Source organism: Bos indicus x Bos taurus, chromosome X (assembly GCF_003369695.1).
Source record: "Bos indicus x Bos taurus breed Angus x Brahman F1 hybrid chromosome X, Bos_hybrid_MaternalHap_v2.0, whole genome shotgun sequence".
Lineage (NCBI taxonomy): Eukaryota > Metazoa > Chordata > Mammalia > Artiodactyla > Bovidae > Bos > Bos indicus x Bos taurus.
In genome coordinates, this window is record NC_040105.1 from 69,400,034 (window position 1) to 69,425,159 (window position 25,126).

General features: G+C 39.7%; 1 pseudogene; it reads left to right on the forward strand.

The window, feature by feature from the left end:
- Nucleotides 1-16,794: 16,794 nt before the first annotated feature.
- LOC113888072 lies at nt 16,795-18,133 on the forward strand (annotated as a pseudogene).
- Nucleotides 18,134-25,126: the final 6,993 nt, after the last annotated feature.

A 25,126-nucleotide genomic window follows, 5' to 3' on the forward strand; every position in this document is an offset into this window, starting at 1 on the left:
AAGAATGATTAATGAGTCAAAAGTGCATGCGTACATGCTAAGTCACTAAGTTGTGTCCAACTCTTTGTGACCCTATGGACTATAGCCTGCCAGGCTCCCCTGTTCATGGGATTCTCCATGCAAGAATACTGGAGTGTGTTGCCATTCCCTTCTCCAGGAGATATTCCCGACACAGGGATTGAACACACATCTCTTATGTCTCCTACCTTGCAGGCAGTTTCTTTACCACTAGCGCCACCTGGGAAGCCCAATGAGTCAGAAAAGGAGGAGCCAAAGCACTAGGACCTCCTGACTGAAAAGGGGCTGGCAACATCTAAGGTCCTCAGCAGCAAGTTGAATACAAAATGCCCAAAAGACAAGGTGGTCTGATATAATACTTTCTTTTTTTTTTTTTTTTTTTTTTGATATAATACTTTCTGGGGAAAAAAAAAATCACTGTATGGATCTGAGCAAAGTTGAACTCTGCAATATAAAGGAAAGAAGAACCATTTGCTTTGTGACTGTTAAATTTCTGCTGCTTCATATTCTTGGATATTACAAGATAAAAAATCATGAGTGGCCTTCTCAGTAGGCCCTCATTTAGATTTCAGAACCTCCCGAGTACTTGTCCTGCATCTTTTTTGTACAGAGAAAAAAACTGCTTTCAGTTCCATGTAAGTCTTCTCTGCTTTCACTGTTTCAGTTGCATAAAGAAAAATTTCCACATCACAATTCCACATGCTTACCTAGGCTGCTGCTGCTGCTGCTGCTAAGTCACTTCAGTCGTGTCCGACTCTGTGCAACCCCATAGACGGCAGCCCACCAGGCTCCCTCATCCCTGGGATTCTCCAAGCAAGAACACTGGAGTGGGTTGCCATTTCCTTCTCCAATGCATGAAAGTGAAAAGTGAAAGTGAAGTTGTGTCTGACTCTTAGCAACCCCATGGACTGCAGCCCGTCAGGCTCCTCCATCCATGGGATTTTCCAGGCAAGAGTACTGGAGTGGGGTGACATTACCTTCTCCATTACCTAGGCTGCTGCAGCTAAGTCACTTCAGTCGTGTCCGACTCTTTGCAACCCCACGGACCACAGCCCACTAGGCTCCTCTGTCCATGGGATTTTCCAGGCAAGAGTACTGGAGTGGGATGCCATTGCCCTCTCTGATTTACCTAGGCTAGGGCTGCTGCTGCTGCTGCTAAGTCACTTCAGTCGTGTCCAACTCTGTGTGACCCCATAAACAGCAGCCCACCAGGCTCCCCCGTCCCTGGGATTCTCCAGGCAAGAACACTGGAGTGGGTTGCCATTTCCTTCTCCAATGCATGAAAGTGAAAAGTGAAAGTGAAGTCGCTCAGTCGTGTCTGACCCTCAGCGACCCCATGGACTGCAGCCTACCAGGCTCCTCCATCCATGGGATTTTCCAGGCAGGAGTACTGGAGTGGGGTGCCATTGCCCTCTCCGATTTACCTAGGCTAGATGCCCCCAAATGTCTACAAATGAAGCCCCATGATTGCGCTTTCTTGTCAAATCTCTCCACCTGTTTTCCCTCCTATCTAATTTCCCTGTTCTTTAGAACATACATCTGTATAAAAGCTTAATTTGCCATAGGCTGCTCAAAATCATCCTTGAAAGATCCCAGCATTTTTTATCAGCTTTAGAATTTGACTTCTGCCACCAACTTCTTACAGAAAGCCACACCTTTCTTCTTCCCTAGGACATTTCATTTTATACAATAAACAGTAAATACATGCTTGAATATGCACAGAACTTTCCTGGCCAGATAAAAACTTTGTAACAGCCCTTAGGGAACCTGAACTTGGGTTGAATAAACTTTCTACCTGCCAGGCTAAATAAATTCCCAATGTGTATCTTATTAGGCAGAGGTTTTGGAGGGAACCACTTGTGCTAGAAGTAGCAAGTAACAGAAGGAGAAGAGAAGAGCTAGAGGAGGATAAATATGGGGAAACCTCAAACCCTGCAAGTTGAGGGTACATCCCTTAGTGGTCTCTTCACAGTTAACTGAATTCACTTAGCCACATCAGCCTCCTGCTCTGCTTAGATCATACAGCCTGACTGGAATGGCTTCCTTTCTTCTTTCTATCTAATAAATCCTTCAAAGCCTGACTTAAGCATTAGTTCTTCTGGGAAGCCTGCCTTTCCTCCTTTATTCTCACAAATCTCTTCTTTCTCTGAAATTCTGCAACACTTACTGTCACTTGGCACTTAGCATAAATTGTCTTCTATCAGATCCTGTACTTTCATCTTTATCAGTTATTTAATTTATCCTGGAAACTCCTTAAGAGGAAAGCATAGTGTGTACTGTTTATGCATATTGTCCACAGCAGACCCACAGCAAGCAATCTATAATGATGCATTCACCAACTAATTGAACAGGGGCCTTGGCACAGAAATAGAATGTCAGGTGGCCATGCTCCCTACAAAAGCTCTGTTTTTAAACCCTTAGCAAAGCTGTGGTACATATACACAATGGAGTATTACTCAGCCATTAAAACAAATACATTTGAATCAGTTCTAATGAGGTGGATGAAACTGGAGCCTATTATACAGAGTGAAGTAAGCCAGAAAGAAAAACACCAATACAGTATACTAATGCATATATATGGAATTTAGAAAGATGGTAACAATAACCCTGTATGCAAGACAGCAAAAGAGACACAGATGTATAGAACAGTCTTTTGGACTCTGTGGGAGAGGGAGAGGGTGGGATGATTTGGGAGAATGGCATTGAAACATGTATAATATCATATATGAAATGAATCACCAGTCCAGGTTCGATGCAGGATACAGGATGCTTGGGGCTGGTGCACTGGGATGACCCAAAGGGATGGTATGGGGAGGGAGGAGGGAGCGGGGTTCAAGATGGGGAACACATGTACACCCGTGGCGGATGCATGTTGATGTATGGCAAAACCAATACAATATTGTAAAGTAATTAGCCTCCAATTAAAATAGATAAATTTATATTAAAAAAATAAACCCTTAGCAGAGGATTTTGCCCATGGTAGAGTCTTAATAAACACTTACCCCATTTTTAAAAGTTCTCTCTAAGAGAGGCCTGGTCCAGCAAGAACCTGCCTTTAGGCTTTGAAACCCTGTCTATATTACATAATAAAAAAAAAGTCCATATTGATTGAGAATATGTGCTAGGCACTATTATAAGTGCTTTATATGAATCATATAATCTTATTCATCTCAGCCTTAAGAGATAGGTGATAAAGTTCATTTTACAGATGAGGAAATTGAAGCATAATGAAGTTAAATAACTTGTCCAAGATCACACAGCTAGTAAGTATGTACAGGAGCTGCATGAAGTCTGACTCCAAAGTATGTTCTTTTAACCACTATGCTATGATATGGAAGCAGAAACACAATAGCTACAAATAAATTTTGGGTTCCTTCAGTGTTTAACTGTGATTCTCTGATTACTCAGACAGGTTCTGGCAGGACATTTACAGGCAAACCAGTTTTAGCCAATGACCCATAACAGATAACTCAAATTTAGATAGCTATTGTAGCAAATATTTATTGCTATGTAACAAGCCACCTCAAAATTTAGTAACAAAAAGCAACCATTTAATTGTGTCCACAAATACTGGGAATCCGAATTTGGGGCTGAACTTAACAGAGTGATGCTTCTGCTGGATTCTCTTGGGCCACTCATGTGGCTATAGCTATCGGATAGCTGGGTTGGATAGTCTAAGACACCCTTCTTCATATGTGTGGCAGTGGGTACTGCCTATGAGCTGAGCTTCTCAATGTGGTCACTTATCCTCAAAATCTCTCATCCTCAAAGTCTGGTCTTCTTCTTATAGTGGTAAAAGAGTTCCCTGAGCAAGAGAAACAACCACACATCACAAAGATTTTTCAAGCTTCTGTTTGTGTCACATTTGCTAATATTCTAGTGGCCAAAGCAAGTTACTTAGCCAAGTATCAATATGAGAAAGAACCATAAAAGTGCATAGATCCCAGGAGACATGACTCATTAGGGACAATTACTTTAACAATCTGCCGCAGCTGTTATTCAGAATTCAGGCAGGCACATCCAGTGGCTGGCACAATTGTTTGTTTATTTTCCCATCCTGTCTGGGTTCCTCATGAAAAGCTATTCAAATGTCTTTCAAAAACAATGCCTAGCAGAAAGTGGGAGAAGGCCCTGAGGCTATAGTCAGGTCTACCTCTGGCCTGCTTGTGACATCAAATGCCAACAAAAAGGAAAGGGAACTTAAGTACATCTTTCTAGGTGAAAGAAGCCCACCTGGAAAGGCTACTTACTGTATTATTTCAATATAACATACTGGAAAAAGCAAAACTATGGGGATGATAAAAAGATCAGTGGTTGCCAGGGATTGAAGGTGCAGGGAGGGATGAATAGGTGGAGCACAAGGGATTTTTAGGGCAATGAAATTATTTTGTATGATATTGTAATGTTGGATACACAGCATTGTGCATTTGTCAAAACCCATGGAACTCTATATAACACAAAGTGTGAACTTAATGTAAACTATGGATTTCAGTTGATAATAATGTATCAATATAGGTTCGTCTAGTCAAGGCTATGGTTTTTCCTGTGGTCATGTATGGATGTGAGAGTTGGACTGTGAAGAAGGCTGAGCACCGAAGAATTGATGCTTCTGAACTGTGGTGTTGGAGAAGACTCTTGAGAGTCCCTTGGACTGCAAGGAGATCCAACCAGTCCATTCTGAAGGAGATCAGCCCTGGGAGTTCTTTGGAAGGAATGATGCTAAAGCTGAAACTCCAGTACTTTGGCCACCTCATGCGAAGGGTTGACTCATTGGAAAAGACTCTGATGCTGGGAGGAATTGGGGGCAGGAAGAGAAGGGGACGACAGAGGATGAGATGGCTGGATGGCATCACTGACTCAATGGACGTGAGTCTGAGTGAACTCCAGGAGTTGGTGATGGACAGGGAGGCCTGGCATGCTGCGATTCATGGGGTTGCAGAGAGTCGGACATGGCTGAGCGACTGATCTGATCTGATCTGATTGGTTCATCAATTGTAACAAGTGACCACACTGATGCAATACTACTAAACCTTTAAAAAGATGTGACAACATAGATAAACCTAGGGGACATTATGCTAGGTGAAATATGCCAGACACAGGGAGACCAACACCACATGATTTCACTTACATGTAGAATCTTTTTTTAAAAAGTCATACTTACAGTGACATATAGTAGAAGGGTGATTACCAGAGTCTCAGGTGTGGGGAGGAAGAGGAGATAGTGATCAAAGGGCACAAACTTTCAATTATAAGATGAGTAAGTGCTGGAGACCTAATGTACAACATGGTAATTATAGCTAGTAATACAGTAATATACACTTAAAAATTGCTAAAAGAGTAGATCTCAAGTGTTCCCATGATAAACACACACAATTGTAACGATGGGAGGTGATGCATGTGCTAATTAATCTGATTGCCATAATCATCTTGCAATGTATACACATATTAAAACATCACATTGCATACCTTAAATATATACAATTTTATTTGTCAAAAAAATAAGAAAAAGAAAAACTGTTGGGGAGATGTAAGCAGGAACTCTCCACACTATAGGCTCAACTTTTCTATAAACCTAAATCTGTTCTAAAAATAGTCTATTGGTTAAAAAGAAGAGAACAAATGTAGGGGAATTCCCTGACTGCTTTCACTCCCATGGCCTAGGTTCAATCCCTGGTCAGGGAATCAAGAGCCTGCAAGCCACAAGACTAAAAAAAAAAAACACAGATGTAAAAAAAGAGAGAGAGGGAACTATCGTAGACTTGTATTGATAGCTAACTCCCAATGAACTACTCTTCCCAGTGTTTATGCCCATGGGTAGTTCTCAATATTAACTCTGGGCTTAACTACATGATTTGTTTTTGCCAATAGAATATCAGCAAGCATGATACAAATAAAGGCTTGTCTTCTTGGAATGTTCCTTTCTGGAGCCCAGCCTGTAACAAAGCCTAGGCTAATCCTACTGGAGAAAGAAAGAGGCTATTTAGAAAGGCCCTGAGGGACTTCCCTGGTGGTCCAGTGGTTAATACCCCGAGTTTCCACTGCAGGGGGCACAGGAGGGCCTTAAAAGATAAGACATCACACAAAGAGAGAAAAGACATGAAGGAGAATCTCCCAACTTGAACACCAGCTGAACTCAGACATAAGAATGATTCCAACAAATATCACGGGAAAAGAACCACCCAGACAACCCCCAATATCATAAGTAGAACAAATTGTTGTTTTTTAAAACCAAAAAGTTTTGGGGTACTGTGTAGTAATAGATAACTGAAACAGGAAGATTTTAAAAAAACAAGCTTTTAAAAAACTGAGCTATTGATAACACTTACAAAACAGTATTATGGTGGATATAAGCACAGAATCGTGTCTTAGATGTCTTCACTGTGTGAAACTAACTTCAATGAACAAAGAAGAAAGCAAGATATTGGCCTCATTAGCAAGCAATATTTTTAACAGCAATTCCTTACATTGATATAAATGACTTACAGATAGCAAGGTGATTTCCTATAAATTCCATATTCTAACAGTGAAGTCTTGGAGACCAGAATAAGAATTTTGGAACTGAGGCAATATAAGGCCATAACTTATTCTTGAGTAAGAATGATATGATGAAAATCATATTTGACAATAATTCTTCTAGTATCAATATATAGGATCATTTGGAGCAAAGAATCTTGGAGTCCATGAAGAAAACCAAGTTGTATAGCAAGTGGAAAATATCAAGATAAGTTATGATAAGAATCTGAGAGATGTGGCCGAAAAGAGATTCATCAGATCAGATCAGATCAGTCGCTCAGTCGTGTCTGACTCTTTGCGACCCCATGAATCGCAGCACGCCAGGCCTCCCTGTCCATCACCAACTCCCAGAGTGCACTGAGAGTCAGATACGATGAAAGAAAAAAGTCAAAAGTGGCTTTGTGTTATTGCTGCTATAAGAAATGACCACAGACTTGGTGAATTAAAACAACATATATTTATTATCTTACAGTTGTGTAGGTAAAAATTCTGATGTGGGTCTCACTGGGTTAAAATAAAGACATAAACCAGCTGCATTTCTTTTTGGAGGTCTAGGTGAGAATTCTTTTCTTGCCCTTTTCACCTTTTAGAAGCCACCCACATTCCGTGCCTTATGACCCTCTTCCTCCACCTTCAAAGCCAGCAGCATTGCTTCTCTGTGAACTTCTAGTCCCACTTGCCTGTAACTCTCCCCCTGCCTTCCTCTTCCACTTTTAAGGACCCTTGTGATTATATTGGGCCCACCAGATAATCCAGAAGACTCTCTCCATCTAAAGACCAGTTGAATAGTAATCTTAATTTCTTAACTTCAGCAACCTTAATTCTTTTTCACGTATTTTAACATATTCAAAGCTTCTGAGATTAGGGAACAAACATCTACAGGGGTTTGGAGGAACTATTCTACTTAACACGAGCTTCAGGGGTTAGAACTTGGGAGGTCACAGGATGGTAAGTGCCACTGATGATGACAGAGATGATGAGAAGAATTCATTTTGATAGGAATACAACAAAGTTGTGCCAAATTAAGTGGAGTGTCCAAATAGTAATGGCACCCAGAGCTGTTGGTCTTGAGGATCTAGATCCCCAAAAAACAGCATGATCAGGGACATGAGCTTAGGGAGACTTACACCTGGAGGTAGTCTGAAAGCCCTTGAGCCACTGATCCTTTTGTCATTTTAGAAAGAGAATAAATAACACAAGGATGAGAAGCTTAAAAGGGAAGTGCCCTCGTCATCTCTTATCTATGGGTAAACACTCACCCTATGAAGACCTGAAAGGAAATAAGGGAAGTCCTAGAGAGGCCTGAAGATGGTTCCACAAAATTTCAGAGGGGACAATTTAGCTGGTCCCCTCAACCACATCTGTAGCCCAGATGTGCCATATAACCAGAGTACATGCCCACACCAAAAAGCCAACATTATGTACTCCACAAGGTCTGTGGCCAGTGTAAAAGTATGGAGGAACCTGTCCACATGACTAACCAACTTTGTTATTTGTGTCACATCAAAGCCAGAGCCTCAACAAATTACTACTCTCTGAGGTCATTTAATTATGATTAAGTGAACTATGAACCAGTGTAAATGGCATTTTATACTCTAGTGAATTAAGATATGAGATGTAGCTGAAGTGAATAAGATTTATGGCCCAAATTCATGCAACCTTACAGTAATTTCATGACACTTTTACTATGAGGCAAGCAATGCCAGCTCTTGAAATAATTAAAAGTACATACCAATTCCAAGACTGGGCTTCAGTCATTTATGGGAAGCCAGGAGACAGAATGAGGAGCAGGTTTCTTTGTGACCAATTTACTCTGGATAGCAGGAGCTGTTTCTTTTACCTGCAGCAAAAGTCTTAATTAGGGTGAGAAGACTGCCCCTGAGCAGGCCATCCAGGCTCCAGGGGATCAAACCACACCACACATCTCCAGAAGCCAGATTCCTCCCCAAATGAATCAGTCCCTCTCCAAATGAGAAATGCTTCATAGACAAGTAGCTTTTCAGTTCCCTAGGCTCATATACCACTGCCCTCTGCAGATCCCTTTGTGACCTTGAGATTACCTTAGTCTTGGTTACCATCCACAGAAGCAAGGAATCACTGTCCACAGATCCCAAGGGAACTGGCAGAGCTGGAGAGGGGTCAGCCAGAATATGTCTCATTTATCTTGGGTACTTTTTCCCCATTGCCAGCTATCTCTTACGCTCTGGCACTTCTGCTTTTTCCAGTTTATGCACCAATTGGCATTTTCCTGAATTCTGATTTTGTATTCTATCTCAGGGATTCTGATCATACCTCTCCCATTCAATGAAGGGGGTCCCATGGACAGAACCCAGAGCCAATCATAAGGGAAGACCTCCATTACCTTCAGTTTCTCATATTTCTAATTTAAGAAACTTTAGGTGTGAGGATGAACATTTATTTGCCATCATAATCAATTAAATTCAACTATGAAACAAAATCTTCTCCTTGCAGCTCCTGACATTCAGGACAGTGCCTCATTTTATCAGGCATAGAGAAAATAGAGGGATGAGGAAAGTGTTGCTAACCTCTAACTCTTGAATAAAACAATGTATTTTTATTTATCAAGCCAGATGAGTTGTAGAATTTACTATTGCAATATTCTCCTAACAAATTTCCACATTTTCAATCTTGCCCTTACTCTAATCCAGTCTCTTGTAAACTGAATAATTTTCCTAAACAACAAATCAGTTCAAGTCACTTTCTTCCTAAAACCTTTCAGTGGACCATTGCCTATTAGACAAAATCTGTACTCCTTTTCATAGTCAACAGCAGAGCTTCCCAATCAGTGTCCCCGAAATGGATTATAAGTGTACCCAGATATTGATCACCTCAGCCTAGCAGAGAGACCTAGGGTAACTGAGCCCTAGAGACTTTGGCCTTAGGAAGAGAAGTCTTTCAAATCATGAGAAAGATTGAAGAGTTAGCTCCTAAATGCACACACACATACACACACACACACACACAAGTTCACATTCATATTATTTTTCATGATACATGAATGTATGGATGCTTACTGTATAGACTAATAGAACATTATAGTGCATCATAATCACCAAGAAAACAAACTGAAATCCAGATTTACAGATGCTACCACAGAGATACAGTAAATCTGGAACTCTTCATTTTTTATTAATTTTTATTGGAGTACAGTTGTTTTACAATGTTGTGTTAATTTCTGTTGTACAGCAAAGCAAATCATCTATATGTTTAAATATATTCCCTCTTTTTTGGATTTCCTTCCCATTTAGGGTCGCCACAGAGCACTGAGCATAGTTCTTTGAACTATATAATACAGTAGGCTCTCAGTAGTTATCTATTTGATATATAGCATCAATACTGCATGTGTGTCACTCCCAAGCTCTCAATTCATTCAGCTCCCCACCCCCACAAGGACCCTTCAGTTTTTTAAGAAGCAGTCCATGTAACTGTGATGCAAATGGTTTGTGGATCACACTTGGAGAATTACAGCCTACTCTAGTTATACTGGACCATACCATAATTCTCCAAATGTATGTCTTCTCTTCCTTGTTTTTGCTCAAACTGTTCCCTGTGCCTGGGATGCCTGTCATGCTTCTGATCACCTAGCTAACCCTCATTTATTCTCCAGGCCTGTGCTTAAACCTCGTTTCCTATGGAAAGCTTTCCCAGATTCACAAGGCATATTGGGTGTCTCTCATATATTCTCTCTGAGCCCCCATACTTCTCTTACAGAATTTAAATAATTACCTACCATAAAGGTAAGGGTCACGTCAATGTTGTTTATCATTTTATCCCTAACACACTCTAGCATATGGCCAAGTTTATTATAGGCATTCAGTAAATAATCGAATGAATGCCTTATCTTGAATACAGGTCACAAAGGAAATTTAACTACAATTGGTCATTTCAAACCTAGGTGTGATAACCTCTATCAGCCTCAAAATGGAGTAAGTCACCCATCTAGTTCTACACTAAGAGAGCCAGGAACCCAACCCTACCCCATTTCCTAGTTAATATGAGCATTCCTTATGCTCTGAAGCAAAACTGCCACTGCTTCCAAAAATTTCTTCTATGGCTTATCACTTATAAGGTCCATGTTTATACTAAAAGACATTCCTTGTCATCCCTGACAGTTTCTCATTCACCGGCATCTTGACAATGGCTTTAATTGTCCAATAAACCTCAGAATATTTTTTCTTCTGGCTTCCTTTCTGAATGGTTTTCTACTATCCCAATTAGGGATAATATATGACTTTCATCTAACCAAAGTGTTACAAAGCATTCCTCAGGCCCTGTCACCCTACCTGCTTAGAAGGATGCTAGTTTTAGGGCAGCTTGGTTTAGGACAACTAGACCCAAGACATTCTTACTTTTAACATTGAAAGTCCCCCATCTGCCATTTCCCTTACTTTTAGCCCCTGGTAACCACCATTGTAGTCTTTGGTTCTGTGAGTTTGACTTTTTTAGATCCCACATATAAGTAATATAGTATTCACTTTTCCATGTCTGATTTACTTCACACATAATGTCTTCCAGGTCCATTTGTTTGTCACAAATAGAAGAATTTCTTTCTTTCTCATAGCTGAATAAAATTCGATTTATAGTTATACCACATTTTCTTTACTCATTCATGAATTCATGGACACTTGGACTGTGGGTCAAAGAGTGAAAATGTTCTGTTATAAAGTGAATAAGTTCTGAGGATCTAACGTAGAGCACGGTGATTTTACAGGCGTATCTTGTTTTATTGACCTTTGCTTTATTGTGCTTCACAGATACTGTGTTTTTCACTCACTGTGAAAAATATGGCAACCCTGCATCCAAGCAAGTATATCGGCGCCATTTCTCCAAAAGCATTTGTTCATTTCATGTCTGTCATATTATCAAAATAATTCTCTCGATATTTCAAACTTTTTCATTATTATTATATTGATCATGGTTATCTGATCAGTGATCTTTGATGTTACTATTGTAATTGCTTTGGAGCACCACAGACCATGCCCATATAAGATGGTGAAGTTAATAATCAATAAATGTTGTGTGTGTTCTGACTGCTCAACCAACCAGCCATTCCTTCATCTCTCTCACTCTACTCAGGCCTCTCTATTCCCTGAGAGACAAAAATTTGCAATTAAGCTAATTAACAACATTACAATGGCTTCAAAGTGTTCAAGTAAAAGGAAGAGTCACACTTTTCTCTCCAGGGGATCTTCCCGATCCAGGAATCAAACCCAGGTCTCCTGCATTGCAGGCAGATTCTTTACAATCTGAGCCACCAGGAAAGCTCCCTAGTGGGGTAAAGCTCCACACTTTACTCATTTTAAATCAAAACCTAGAAATGATTAAGCACATTGACAGTAATTTCAAAATGTTACTATTCTTGGTCACCCAAGAGCTTGGGTGGAAATGTACAATGAGATTAATGTTGTTTTACTTTAATTTTTTTGCATTTTTAATTTATTTTTTAATTGAAGGATAATTGCTTTACAGAATTCTGTTGGTTTCTCAAAACACCAGCAAGAATCAACCATAGGTATACACATGTCCCTTCCCTCTTAAACCTCCTTCACCATCCCACCCTTCTAGGTTGTTACAGAGCCCATTTGAGTTCCCTGAGTCATATGGAAAATTCCCATCTGCTATTTTACATATGGTAATGTAATTTTCCATGTTACTCTCTATATACATCCCACCTTCTCCTTCCCACTCTCCCATGTCCATAAGTCTGTTCTCTATCTCTGTGTCTTCATTCCTGCCCTGCAAATAATTTTATCAGTACCACCTTTCTAGATTCCATATATATGTGCTAGTAAATGGCATTTGTTTTTCTCTTTCTGACTTACTTCACTCTGTATAATAGGCTCTAGATTCATCCACCTTATTAGAACCTCTTTATCCATTCATCTGTTGATGGACATCTAGGTTGCTTCCATGTTCTACCTATTGTAAATAGTACTGCAATGAGCATTGGGGTACATGTGTTTTTTTCAGTTTTGGTTTCCTCTAGTAGTGGAATTGCTGTGTCCATGGACAGAGGAGCCTGGTAGGCTGCAGTCCATGAGGTCACTAAGAGTCAGACACGATTGGGCGACTTCACTTGCACTTTTCATTTTCACGCATTGGAGAAGGAAATGGCAACCCAATCCAGTATTCTTGCCTGGAGAATCCCAGGGACAGGGGAGCCTGGTGGGCTGCTGTCTCTGGGGTCACACGGAGTCGGACACGACTGAAGTGACTTAGCAGCAGCAGCAGCATGGTGGTTTGGACTGTGGCTCAGATCATGAACTCAGTATTGACAAATTCAGACTTGAATTAAAGAAAGTAGGGAAAACCATTAGACCATTCACGTATGACCTAAATCATATCCCTTATGATATACAGTGGAAGTGAGACATAGATTTAAGGGACTAGATCTGATAGATAGAGTGCCTGATGAACAATGGATGGAGTTTCATGACATTGTACAGGAAACAGGAATCAAGACCATCCCCATGGAAAACAAATGCAAAAAAGCAAAATGGCTATCTGGGGAGGCCTTACAAGTAGCTGTGAAAAGAAGAGAAGTGAAAAGCAAAGGAGGAAAGGAAAGATATAAGCATCTGAATGCAGAGTTCCAAAGAATAGCAAGAAGAGATAAGAAAGCCTTCCTCAGCGATCAATGCAAAGAAATAGAGGAAAACAACAGAATGGGAAAGACTAGAGATCTCTTCAAGAAAATTAGAGATACCAAGGGAACATTTCATGCAAAGATGGACTCGATAAAGGACAGAAATGGTATGGACCTAACAGAAGCAGAAGATATTAAGAACAGGTGGCAAGAATACACATAAGAACTGTACAAAAAAGATCTTCACCACCCAGATAATCACGATAGTGTGATCATTCACCTAGAGCCAGACACCCTGAAATGTGAAGTCAAGTGGGCATTAGGAAGTATCACTATGAACAAAGCTAGTGGAGGTGATGGAATTCCAGCTGAGCTATTTCAAATCCCAAAAGATGATGCTGTGAAAGTGCTGCACTCAATATGCCAGCAAATTTGGAAAACTCAGCAGTGGCCACAGGACTGGAAAAGGTCCGTTTTCATTCCAATCCCAAAGAAAGGCAATGCCAAAGAATGCTCAAACTACCACACAATTGCACTCATCTCACACACTAGTAAAATAATGCTCAAAATTCTCCAAGTCAGGCTTCAGCAATATGTGAACCATGAACTTCCAAATGTTCAAGCTGGTTTTAGAAAAGGCAAAGGAACAAGAGACCAAATTGCCAACATCCACTGGATCATGGAAAAAGCAAAAGAGTCCCAGAAAAACATCTATTTCTGCTTTATTGACTATGCCAAAGCCTTTGACTGTGTGGATCACAATAAACTGTGGAAAATCCTGAAAGAGATGGGAATACCAGACCACCTGACCTGCCTCTTGAGAAACCTGCATGCAGGTCAGAAAGTAACAGTTAGAACTGGACATGGAACAACAGACTGGTTCCAAATAGGAAAAGGAGTACGTCAAGTCTGTATATTGTCACCTTGCTTATTTAACTTATATGCAGAATACATCATGAGAAACGCTGGGCTGGAAGAAGCACAAGCTGGAATCAAGATTTCCGGGAGAATATCAATAACCTCAGATATGCAGATGACAACACCCTTATGGCAGAAAGTGAAGAGGAACTAAAAAGCCTCTTGATGAAAGGGAAAGAGGAGAGTGAAAATGTTGCCTTAAAGCTCAACATTCAGAAAACTAAGATTGTGGCATCTGGCCCCATCACTTCATGGGAAATAGATGGGGAAACAGTGGAAACAGTGTCAGACTTTACTTTTTTGGGCTCCAAAATCACTGCAGAGTTGATTGTAGCCGTGAAAATAAAAGACGCTTACTCCTTGGAAGAAAAGTTATGACCAACCTGATAGCATATTCAGAAGCAGAGACATTACTTTGCCAACAAAGGTCCGTCTAGCCAAGGCTATGATTTTTCCAGTAGTCATGTATGGATGCGAGATTTGGACTGTGAAGAAAGCTGAGCACCAAAGAACTGATGCTTTTGAACTGTGGTGTTGGAGAAGACTCTTGAGTGTCCCTTGGACTGCAAGGAGATCCAACCAGTCCATTCTAAAGGAGATCAGTCCTGGGTTTTCATTGGAAGGACTGATGCTAAAGCTGAAACTCCAATACCTTGGCCACCTGATGCGAAGAGTTGACTCATTGGAAAAGACTCTGATGCTGGGAGGGATTGGGGGCAGGAGGAGAAGAGGATGGCAGAGGATGACGTGGCTGGATGGAATCACCCACTCAATGCACATGAGTTTGGGTAAACTCCAAGAGTTGGTGATGGACAGGGAGGCCAGGCGTGCTGCGATTCATGGGGCCGCAAAGAGTCAGACACGACTGAGCGACTGAACTGACTGAACTGGCTGAACTGATGGTGGTTTTACTCCTAGTTTTTTAAAGGAATCTCCATACTGTCTTCTATATTGGCTGTATCAATTCACATTCCTACCAGCAATGCAAGAGGGTTCCCTTTTCTCCACATCCTCTCCAATGTTTATGTTTGTAGACTTTTTGATGATGGCCATTCTGACCAGTGTGAGGTGATATCTTATTGTAGTTTTGATTTGCATTTCTCTAACAATGAGTGATGTTGAACATCTTTTCATGTATTTGTTAGGCATCTGTATGTCTTCTTTGGAGAAATGTGTTTTAAAAACAGAAATATAGACCAGTGGAACAAGATAGAAAGCCCAGAGATAAACCCACACACCTATTGCTACCTTATTTTTGACAAAGAAGGCAAGAATATACAATGGGGCAAAGACACGTTCTTCAATAAGTGGTGCTGGGAAAACTGGGCAGGTACATGTAAAAGAATGAAATTAGAACACTTCCTATCACCATACACAAAGATAAACTCAAAATGGATTAAAGACCTAAATGTAAGACCAGAATCTATAAAACTCTTAGAGGAAAACACAGGCAGAATGCTCTGTAACATAAATCACAACAAGATCCTCTATGACCCACCTCCTAGAGTAATGGAAATAAAAACAAAAATAAACAAGTGGTATCTAATTAAACTTAAAATCTTTTGCACAGCAAAAGAAACTAGAAATAAGGTGAAAAGGCAGTCCTCAGAATGGGAAAAGGTAATAGCAAATGAAATAACAACTGACAAAGGATTAATTTCCAAAATATACAAGCAGCTCATACCAGTCAATATCAGAAAAACAAACAACCCAATTAAAAAGTGCAAAAAAGACCTAAACAGACATTTCTCCAAAAAAGACATACAGATGGCTAACAAACACATGAAAAGATGCTCAATGTTACTCATTAGAGAAATGCGAATCAAAACTACAGTGAGATATCACAGTCAGAATGTTCATCATCAAAAAGTCTACAAACAATAAATGTTGTTTTTAAATTGCTAACACATCATCCATTCTGCAACCCATGGATCAAGGAGTCATTTCAACTGTTAAGTCTTATTATTTGAGAAGTACATTTTGTAAGGCTACAGATGCCATAGATAGTGATTCCTCTGGTGGATCTGGGCAGTCAATTGAAAACTTCCTGGAAAGGATTTATTATTCTAGGTACCATTAAGAACATTCATGAGTCATGGGAAGGCATAAAAATATCAACATTAACAGGAGTTGGGAAGAAGTTGATTTCAACCTTCATGGACAACTTTGAGGGTTCAAGTCTTCAGTGGAGGAAGTCACATCAACTGCAGTGGAAATAGCAAAAGAACTAGAATTAGAAATGCAGCCTGATATAAGTATATTTCTTACTGATTTGCATTGTTGTATGGCAGAAACAAGTACAATATTGTAAAGCAATTTTCCCTCAATTAAAAAGAAGTGGAGTCTGAGGATGTGATTGAATTGCTGCAATCTCATGATTAAACTTTAATAGATGAGGAGTTGCTTCTCATGGATGACCAGAAAGTGGTTTCTTGAGATGAAATCTGTTCCTGGTGAAGACTGTGGAAATGACAACAGGTGGTTTAGAAAATTACATAAACTTAGTTGATAAATCCAAGGCAAGGTTTGAGAGAATTGACTCTAATTTTGAAAGAAGTTCTACCATGAGTAAAATGCTATCAAATAGCATTACATGACACACAGAAATCTTTCATGAAAGGAAGAGTCAGTTGATGCAGTGAAGTTTATTGTTGTCTTATTTTAAGAAATTGCCACAGGCACCCCAACCATCAGCCATCAGCCCCAACCACCACTCTGATCAATCATTAACCATCAACATGGAGGCAAGCTCCTCCACCAGCGAAAAGATTACAACACTTCAGCAAGATGATAGTTAGAATCCTGAGTGATATTTTTTTTTTGGCTGTACCACGTGGCTTACAGACTAAAAGGTTTCTGAATAGCAAGGGAGACCATCAACAAAATGAAAAGGCAACCTACTGAATGGTAGAAAATAATTGCAAATCATATATCTGACAAGGGGGCTAATATCCAAAACACATTTTAAAACTCATACAACTCAATATTTTTAAAAACTGATTAAGAAATAGACAGAAGTTCTAAGTAGGCATTTTTCCAAAAAAGCAAACAGATGGCCAACAAGTTCATGTAAAGATGTTCTACATCATTAATGATCAAGGAAATGTTAATCAAAGTCACAGTGAGATATCACTTCACACCTTTTGGAATGACTATTATCAAAAAGAAGAAATAGCAATGTTAGCAAGGATCTGGATAAAAGGAAACCCTTGTGCACTTGCTGGTGGGAATGTAAATTGGTGCAACCACTACAAAAAAAAAAAAACAGTATGGAGTTTCTTCAAAATATTAAAAATAGAGCTACCATATGATCCAGCAATTTCAGTTTGGATATTTATTTGAAAACCGTAATTTAAAAGATATCTGCAAGGTCTTAAGATATAGAGTTGACTGCTGCCTCCTGACCTAAGTGAGATTGATGTTGAGTTGAATTCTGATGATGAGATCGTATAAGACAGCTCTGAACTTAACTTAGGGTAAAGAAGATGAGATCTTTACAAAGACAGAGATCTCAGATATTCCTACAGATGGACCAAACACTGAAGCAAAGGCAAATGTAAATGCACATGAAAAGTGTCCCTCTGGAATTCCCTTAAATAGTGGAATAAATTTCAAGAATTGCATAAAATGCATTCTGAACAGAAAAACCTCAACTTAAAGATCAGGAAAGAAAAAAAGAAAACACTCCAGAAAAAGCAAATTAAAGAATGAAGAAGAGTCTCGTAATGAACAGTCTTCAAGTGAAATCCAGTGGAAGGGACTTAGTCTTTTGGAGTCAATGAGAGGTTTGACCTCCACTGTTGAAATAAAGTTGAAAATTTGGGCCTTGAAAAGAGCATAGACCAGGTTGTGGAAGAGTGGAACATTGAGAAGGCCGAGAAACTCAACAACCAGCTAGCTACTCTAGAGCTTGGTGTAAAAATTGCCAAAGCAATTGCCTGCCACAACTTTGTAAAAGCCAAAAAGGATGCTGAAAATTCACAGCTTTTGTGGAAAAAAAAAAAAAAAAAAAAACTTGCCTGGAGATTTGACGCAAAGAAGAGGTGGGAAACCAAAAGCAACATGGGATATACGTGACTTGCCAGAGTTCTTCAACAACTTTGAGGCTTTACTTGAGTCTTCAATTGCTTGATTTACTGAGAAGATTTTCCTGCTTATGCCAACTATGTCAGGAAATTGATGGAAACATAAAAAAAAAGCATAAAACTTGGGAGCTGATTATCAAATCATTTTTCATTCTTTTTCTAAAGAGTTCATCCCATTGAAGTGAATGAAATGGAATATTCAGTTATTTGTACAAGTAATCTAAGCATACATACAGGGGAAAAAGGATTTTTTAATTTATTTATATAGACCTCCAGTATAAAATCAATTTTACTTTTCATCCATTTGGTGTAGCATAGCCAATGAGCTCCTTACTTTCTTATCTGCACTCAGTGTAACTGCACTTATTCTGGAGTTGTGTTTTTAAGATTGGCATTTGTTTAAAATGGATTAGTCATAAATGCAAGAAAGATATTGTGTTTACAAATGACTTTAGTGTTATAAAAGTAATTATTGGTTCTTTATTTGAGGCAGTAGAGTTGATATTTCACAGTCACATAATAACAGCAATTGATTTTTAAAAAATAATAATAAAAGATATTTGCACCCCCATGTTCATGGCAGCAGTATTTACAATAGCCAAGATACGGAAACAACCTAAGTGTCTATCAGTGGATGAATGGATAAAGAAAGTGTGTGTCTATATATAGAACAGAATATTATTCAACCATAAGAAAGAATGAAATCTTGCCATTTTCTACAATATGGATGGACTTTGAGGGCATTATGCTAACTGAGATAAGTCAAAGAAAGAAAGACACATAACATATGATCTCTCTTACATGTGGAATCTTAAAAAAATCTCATAGATACAGAAAACAGATGGTGATTGCAAGAGGTGAGGTGAGGGTAGGAGAAATGGGTGAATTTTTTTAAATATAAGTAAATTGAATCTAAAATGTTTTATTGAAGGATAATTGCTTTACAGAATTTTGCTGTTGTCTGTCAAACCTCAACATGAATCAGCCATAGGTGGGTGAGATGCATGGAATTTAAAATTTTTTAAATATTCATGGCACTTTGGAAATCATTCATGAACAGGCACAGAGCAGTGAAAATTTTGAGTTGTCCAAGGTATGTATTCCCAGTTGAGGTTGAACAGAACAATACTCTGTCTTCTTGTTTCAGCTCTCATAATGTAAACAAGAGTCCATTTTGCAATCATCTTATGAAAAGACCCAAATGAACTTTTCAGCCAACCCAATATTTACTGCCATATTTTCTCCCCCTTACGTGCTTTTTTTTTTTTTTTTTTTTTTTTTGGTGATTTTGCTATTTAAAATGGCCTTCATGCATAGTGCTGAAGTTCTGTCTACTGTTCCTAAGCACAAGACTGTGATATCTTACAGAAAAATTATGTGTGTTTGATAAGCTTTATTCAGGCTTGAGTTACAATGATGCTGGTCATGAGTTCAATATTAATGAACCAACAATTTATATTAAATAAATTATCTTTAAACAGAGGCACACATAAAACAAAGCTATATACTGATCAACTGATTACAGGAACTTAAGTCTGCATTTCGCTGGGAGCAGTGATTCAGGATTCACTAATTTCGTGTTAGCAGCAACAGTTCACAGAGTGTAACTACTGTGAATAATGAGAATCAACCGTACTTTGGTTGTTTCCTTACAGCACTGATCACACATTATAAGTATATGTTTATTTGTATAACTTTTAAATGTCTGTCTGCTCCAGCAGACTGCAAGCTTCAGGGGAACAGGGACTAGGATTTTTTTTCATTTGATTAGACCCCCAGTACCTGTTACCCCAGTGCCTAGTACATAGCTGGTGATTGGTAAAAATTGTTGAATGGAAAGTTAAATGAATGAATGAATGAGTAAAGTGCCTGTAGTTATGTGGCACAGAGGAATACCTGGGCAGGGAGCCAAGCAGATCATTACAGAGAGAGGTTGCAGACTGTGGTAGGAGGGACCACTGTTTTGTTCCCATTTTCTATTATAGTAACTTTTGTCCTATCATGTTGACTATGCTGCTAAGTCACTTCAGTCGTGTCCGACTCTGTGTGACCCCATAGACGGCAGCCCACCAGGCTCCCCTGTCCCTGGGATTCTCCAGGCAAGAACACTGGAGTGGGTTGCCATTTCCTTCTCCAATGCATCAAAGTGAAAAGTGAAAGTGAAGTCGCTCAGTCATGTCTGACTCTTAGCGACCCCGTGGACTGCAGTCACCAGGCTCCTCCATCCATGGGATTTTCCAGGCAAGAGTACTAATGTTGACTATACTCAATGCATAATTGAAGAATTTTCCATTGAGACATTTCAGGTGTCAAAGCAAAACGCCACCTTCCTCTAAGTAGTTTAACATCCTTTCATTGTGCTGATAGTGAAAACAGTCAAAAGAAGTTCCTGTAATCTGCTGGCTACAAATAGTAGACAGATTTAGAAGGGACATGGGGTTTTCTTCCCCCTTTCCATCAGTTCATTTCAGTTCAGTTGTTCAGTCATGTCCAACTCTGTGACTCCATGAATCGCAGCATGCCAGGCCTCCCTGTCCATCACCAACTCCCGGAGTTCACTCAGACTCACGTCCATCAAGTCAGTGATGCCATCCAGCCATCTCATCCTCTGTTGTCCCCTTCTCCTCTTGCCCCCAATCCTTCCCAGCATCAGAGTCTTTTCCAATGAGTCAATTCTTTGCATGAGGTGGCCAAAGTACTGGAGTTTCAGCTTTAGCATCATTCCTTCCAAAGAAATCCCAGGGCTCATCTCCTTCAGAATGGACTGGTTGGATCTCCTTGCAGTCCAAGGGACTCTCAAGAGTCTTCTCCAACACCACAGTTCAAAAGCATCAATTCTTCAGTGCTCAGCCTTCTTCACAGTTCAACTCTCACATCCATACATGACCACAGGAAAAACCATAGCCTTGACTAGATGGACCTTTGTTGGCAAAGTAATGTCTCTGCTTTCCACGGGAAGCCTTAAGATGGCTCTCAGATTCAGTCACAACTCTTTTGGGGGTTTAGGTCTGTTAACATTCCCCATGCAGAAGGCCGGAATGCATCTCCACATCATGTGTATTGAAATTGAATCACTCAGGCCTTTCTAGGTGTCCTGACATAACACAGCTAGACAGATATATATTCATTTAGTAACCCCAGACAATGGATGATAGAACATAATCCACCTATCAGAAAGCCATCTTGAGGAGGCAGCTAATTGGGCCATTGTGGAAAGGAAGTCAAAATAAGCACAAGGACAAGTTAAGGAAGGCTTTATCCAACTTAGTAAGGAGTGTTTGAAAGCTGACCTTATGTGTAGGCAGACCTTATGTACACCTATGGCTGATTCATGTTGAGATTTGACAGAAAACAAAATTCTATGAAGTAATTATCCTTCAAATAAAAAATAAGTTAATTAAGAAGAAATGGTAAGTAACCCATTCTATGGTCACCTCTGGAAAATGATTTGAGGGTCATCAGGAAAGGTACTCCCACCCTCATTCCTTAATGAGATCTTATTTTACACCCAAACTATGTCTCAGTTGTTTTGCTCCTCTGGACTAACCTTCTTTTTTTTCCTTCAGCCTCATTAAATCTCACCTATCTTTCAAGGCCTTGTTCCTCTAAGAAGTCTCACTTGACATTAGGTCTCAGTGCCCTCTCTGAATTCAACTGTCAGACTTTCCAGGCATCATAAGACTTCTATTCATGTACTAACTGCCTTTATCAGTGATAACAGTGATTCAACTAACATTGTATGGCTCTGTTGACATGTCTTCCTAAAGGATTTTATATGCTATTGGAAGACAGGGACAATGTCCAGCATTTCCTCTGTATTCTCAACATTTCCTGGCATAATCTTCTGTATGTTTTGACCTTTAGTAAAATCTGTTCAAAAATGAAGTCAAGATATTAGCTTTTGTGAAGCCTTCTCTGCTCACCTTACCTGGAAGGGACTTCTCTTTCCCTAGAGAACTATATTTCCCTGAGAGTTTGCTATATTCTAGAGATAACTCTGGGTAAAGAAAGTTTGGGTGGTAGGGGCTGATAGATATATGATCATGACCTGGGATTTACCTTCTCCATTGACCAAGCAAAAGTTGTTTTTGGCACCCGGATCAGCCCAAACACATTTGGAATGCAGGTAGAGATGGTCTTTAGTGTCCTGAAATTCCTTTTTGGCCCTTTCACCTCTGAGATTCAGTACCGTCTTTCTCATGATCCTCTTACCCCCCACTGCTGTCTGTTCCATTTAGTTGTGTTTGCTGCTGCTGCTGCTAAGTCACTTCAGTCATGTCTGACTCTGTGTGACCCCATAGACAGCCTCCTACCAGGCTCCTGTGTTTATACAGTCCAAATACATGCAGGTTGCTATCATTTCCAACCTCACAGTTGCCCCAGTCCAGATTTAGTTTCTTTCACCTATCTTCTCCAATCATCCTGGCTGGTTCTCCAGGATCATATTTCAAGATCTTCTCTAGGTCTCCCACTACCAGTCTGCCAAAAGTCAGGGTATTTTTTCTAGTGACTAGAACCCTGGATAAAGAGCTGGATTTCTGTGTGCCCCATTTGGACCTAGGAACAGTCCAGGCATCACCAGAATGACCTCTGCAACTCACCACAGGTTAAGGTCAACCCCTGGCTCATTGGTTAGCAAGCCCAGATAACTCTCAACCCTGGTGTTCTTCAGCTTCCTCCTATTTCAGAAACATTTGACTTTTTTAGATTAATTTTTCCCAGTTACATTACTATTTTCTGAGCATCCAAGTAGAATCCCTTTTGGCTATTTCCTGTGCATATTCTGAGGCTTGTTCTCTCTGCGTGCTACCCATGTCTCTGTTTTTGTTTCTCTACTTTATTTCTCCATGTCCCTTTCTGCTGAATCTTCTCTGCTTTGTTAGGGTAAGGTTACTCTCACTCATAACTCATAAGTCAGTCTCACTCATAAGTTACTCACACTCAACATCAGGACGCTTCCACAAGCCTCTTATCTTTATCCATTAAAGGGCAGACAGAATGGTAACCACAATTACAGAAAACTAACCAAGCTGATCACTTGGATCAGAGCCTTGTCTAACTCAATGAAACTATGAGCCATGCTGTGTAGGGCCACCCAAGACAGATGGGTCATGGTGGAGAGTTCTGAAAAAACACGGTCCACCAGAGAAGGGAACGGTAAACCACTTCAGTATTCTTGCCTTGAGAACCCCATAAACAGTATGAAAAGGCAAAAAGATATGACACTGAAAGATGAAGTCCCCAGGTCAGTAGGTGCCCAATATGCTACTAGAGAAGAGTGGAGAAATAGCTCCAGAAAGAATTAAGAGGTTGAGCCAAAGTGAGAATAATGCTCAGTTGTGGTTGTTACTGGTGATGGAAGTAAAGTCTGATTATGTAAACAACAATATTGCATAGGAACCTGGAATGTTAGGTCCATGAATCAAGGTAAATTGGAAGTGGTCAAACAGGAGATGGCAACAGTAAACATCGACATTTTAGGAATCAGTGAACTGAAATGAACCAGAATGGCAAATTTAATTCAGATGACCATTATATCTACTACTGTGGGCAAGAATCCCTTAGAAGAAATGTAGTAGCCATCATAGTCAACAAAAGAGTCTGAAATGCAGTACTTGGGTACAATCTCAAAAACAACAATGATCTCTGTTTGTTTCCAAGGTAAATCATTCAATATTACAATAATTCAGGTCTATGCTCCAATCACTAATGCCAAAGAAGCTGAAGCTTAATGGTTCTATGAAGACCTACAAGACCTTATAAAACTAACACCAAAGAAAATATCCTTTTCATCATAGGGGACTGAAATGCAAAAGTAGAAAGTCAAGCGATACCTGGAGTAACAGGCAAGTTTGGCCATGGAGTATAAAATGAAGCATGGGAAGGCTAACAGAACTTTGCCAAGAGAACACACAGCTCATAGCAAATACCCTCTTCAAACAACACAAGGGGTGACTCTACACATGGACATCACCAGATGGTCAATACAGAAATCAGATAGATTATATTCTTTGCAACCAAAGATGGAGAAGCTCTATACAGTCCACAAAAATAAGACCAGGAGCTTACTGTTGCTCAGATCGTGAACTCCATATTGCAAAATTCAGACTTAAAGAAAATAGGGAAAACCACTAGACCATTCAGGCATGACCTAAATCAAATCTCTTATTATTATACAGGGGAAGTGACAAATAGCAATTGGGGATTAAATCTGATAGATAGAGTGCCTGAAGAACTATGGACAGAGGTTCTTAACATTGTACAGGAGGTGATGATCAAAACCATCCCTAAGAAGTAGAAATGCAAAAAGGCAAAATGATTGTCTAAGGAGTCCTCACTAATAGCTGAGAAAAAAAGAGAAGCAAAAGGCAAAGGAGAAAAGGAAAGATATATCCATCTGAACACAGAATTCCAAAGAATATCAAGGAGAGATAAGAAAGCCTTCCTAAGTGATCAACGCAAAGAAATAGAGAAAAACAATTTAATGGGAAAGACTAGAGATCTCTTCAAGAAACTTCGAGATACCAAGGGAATATTTCAAGCAAATATGAGCTATATAAAGGACAGAAACAGTAAGGACTTAACAGAAGCAGAAGATATTAAGAGGTGGCAAGAATACACAGAAGAACTGCACACACACACACAAAAATCTTAATGACCCAGATGACCAAGATGGTGTGGTCACTCACTTAGAACCAGAAATCCTGGAGTGCAAAGTCAAGTGGGCCTTAGGAAGCATCACTATGAACAAAGCTAGTGGAGGTGATGGAATTCCAGCTGAGCTATTTCAAATCTTAAAGGATGGTGTTGTGAAAGTGCTGCAGTCAATATGCCAGCAAACTCGGAAAACTCAGCAGTGGCCACAGGACTGGGAAAGATCAGTTTTCATTCCAATCTCAAAGAAAGGCGGTACCAAAGAATGCTCAAACTACCGTACAATTGCACTCATCTCACACGCTAGCAAAGTAATGTTCAAAATTCTCCA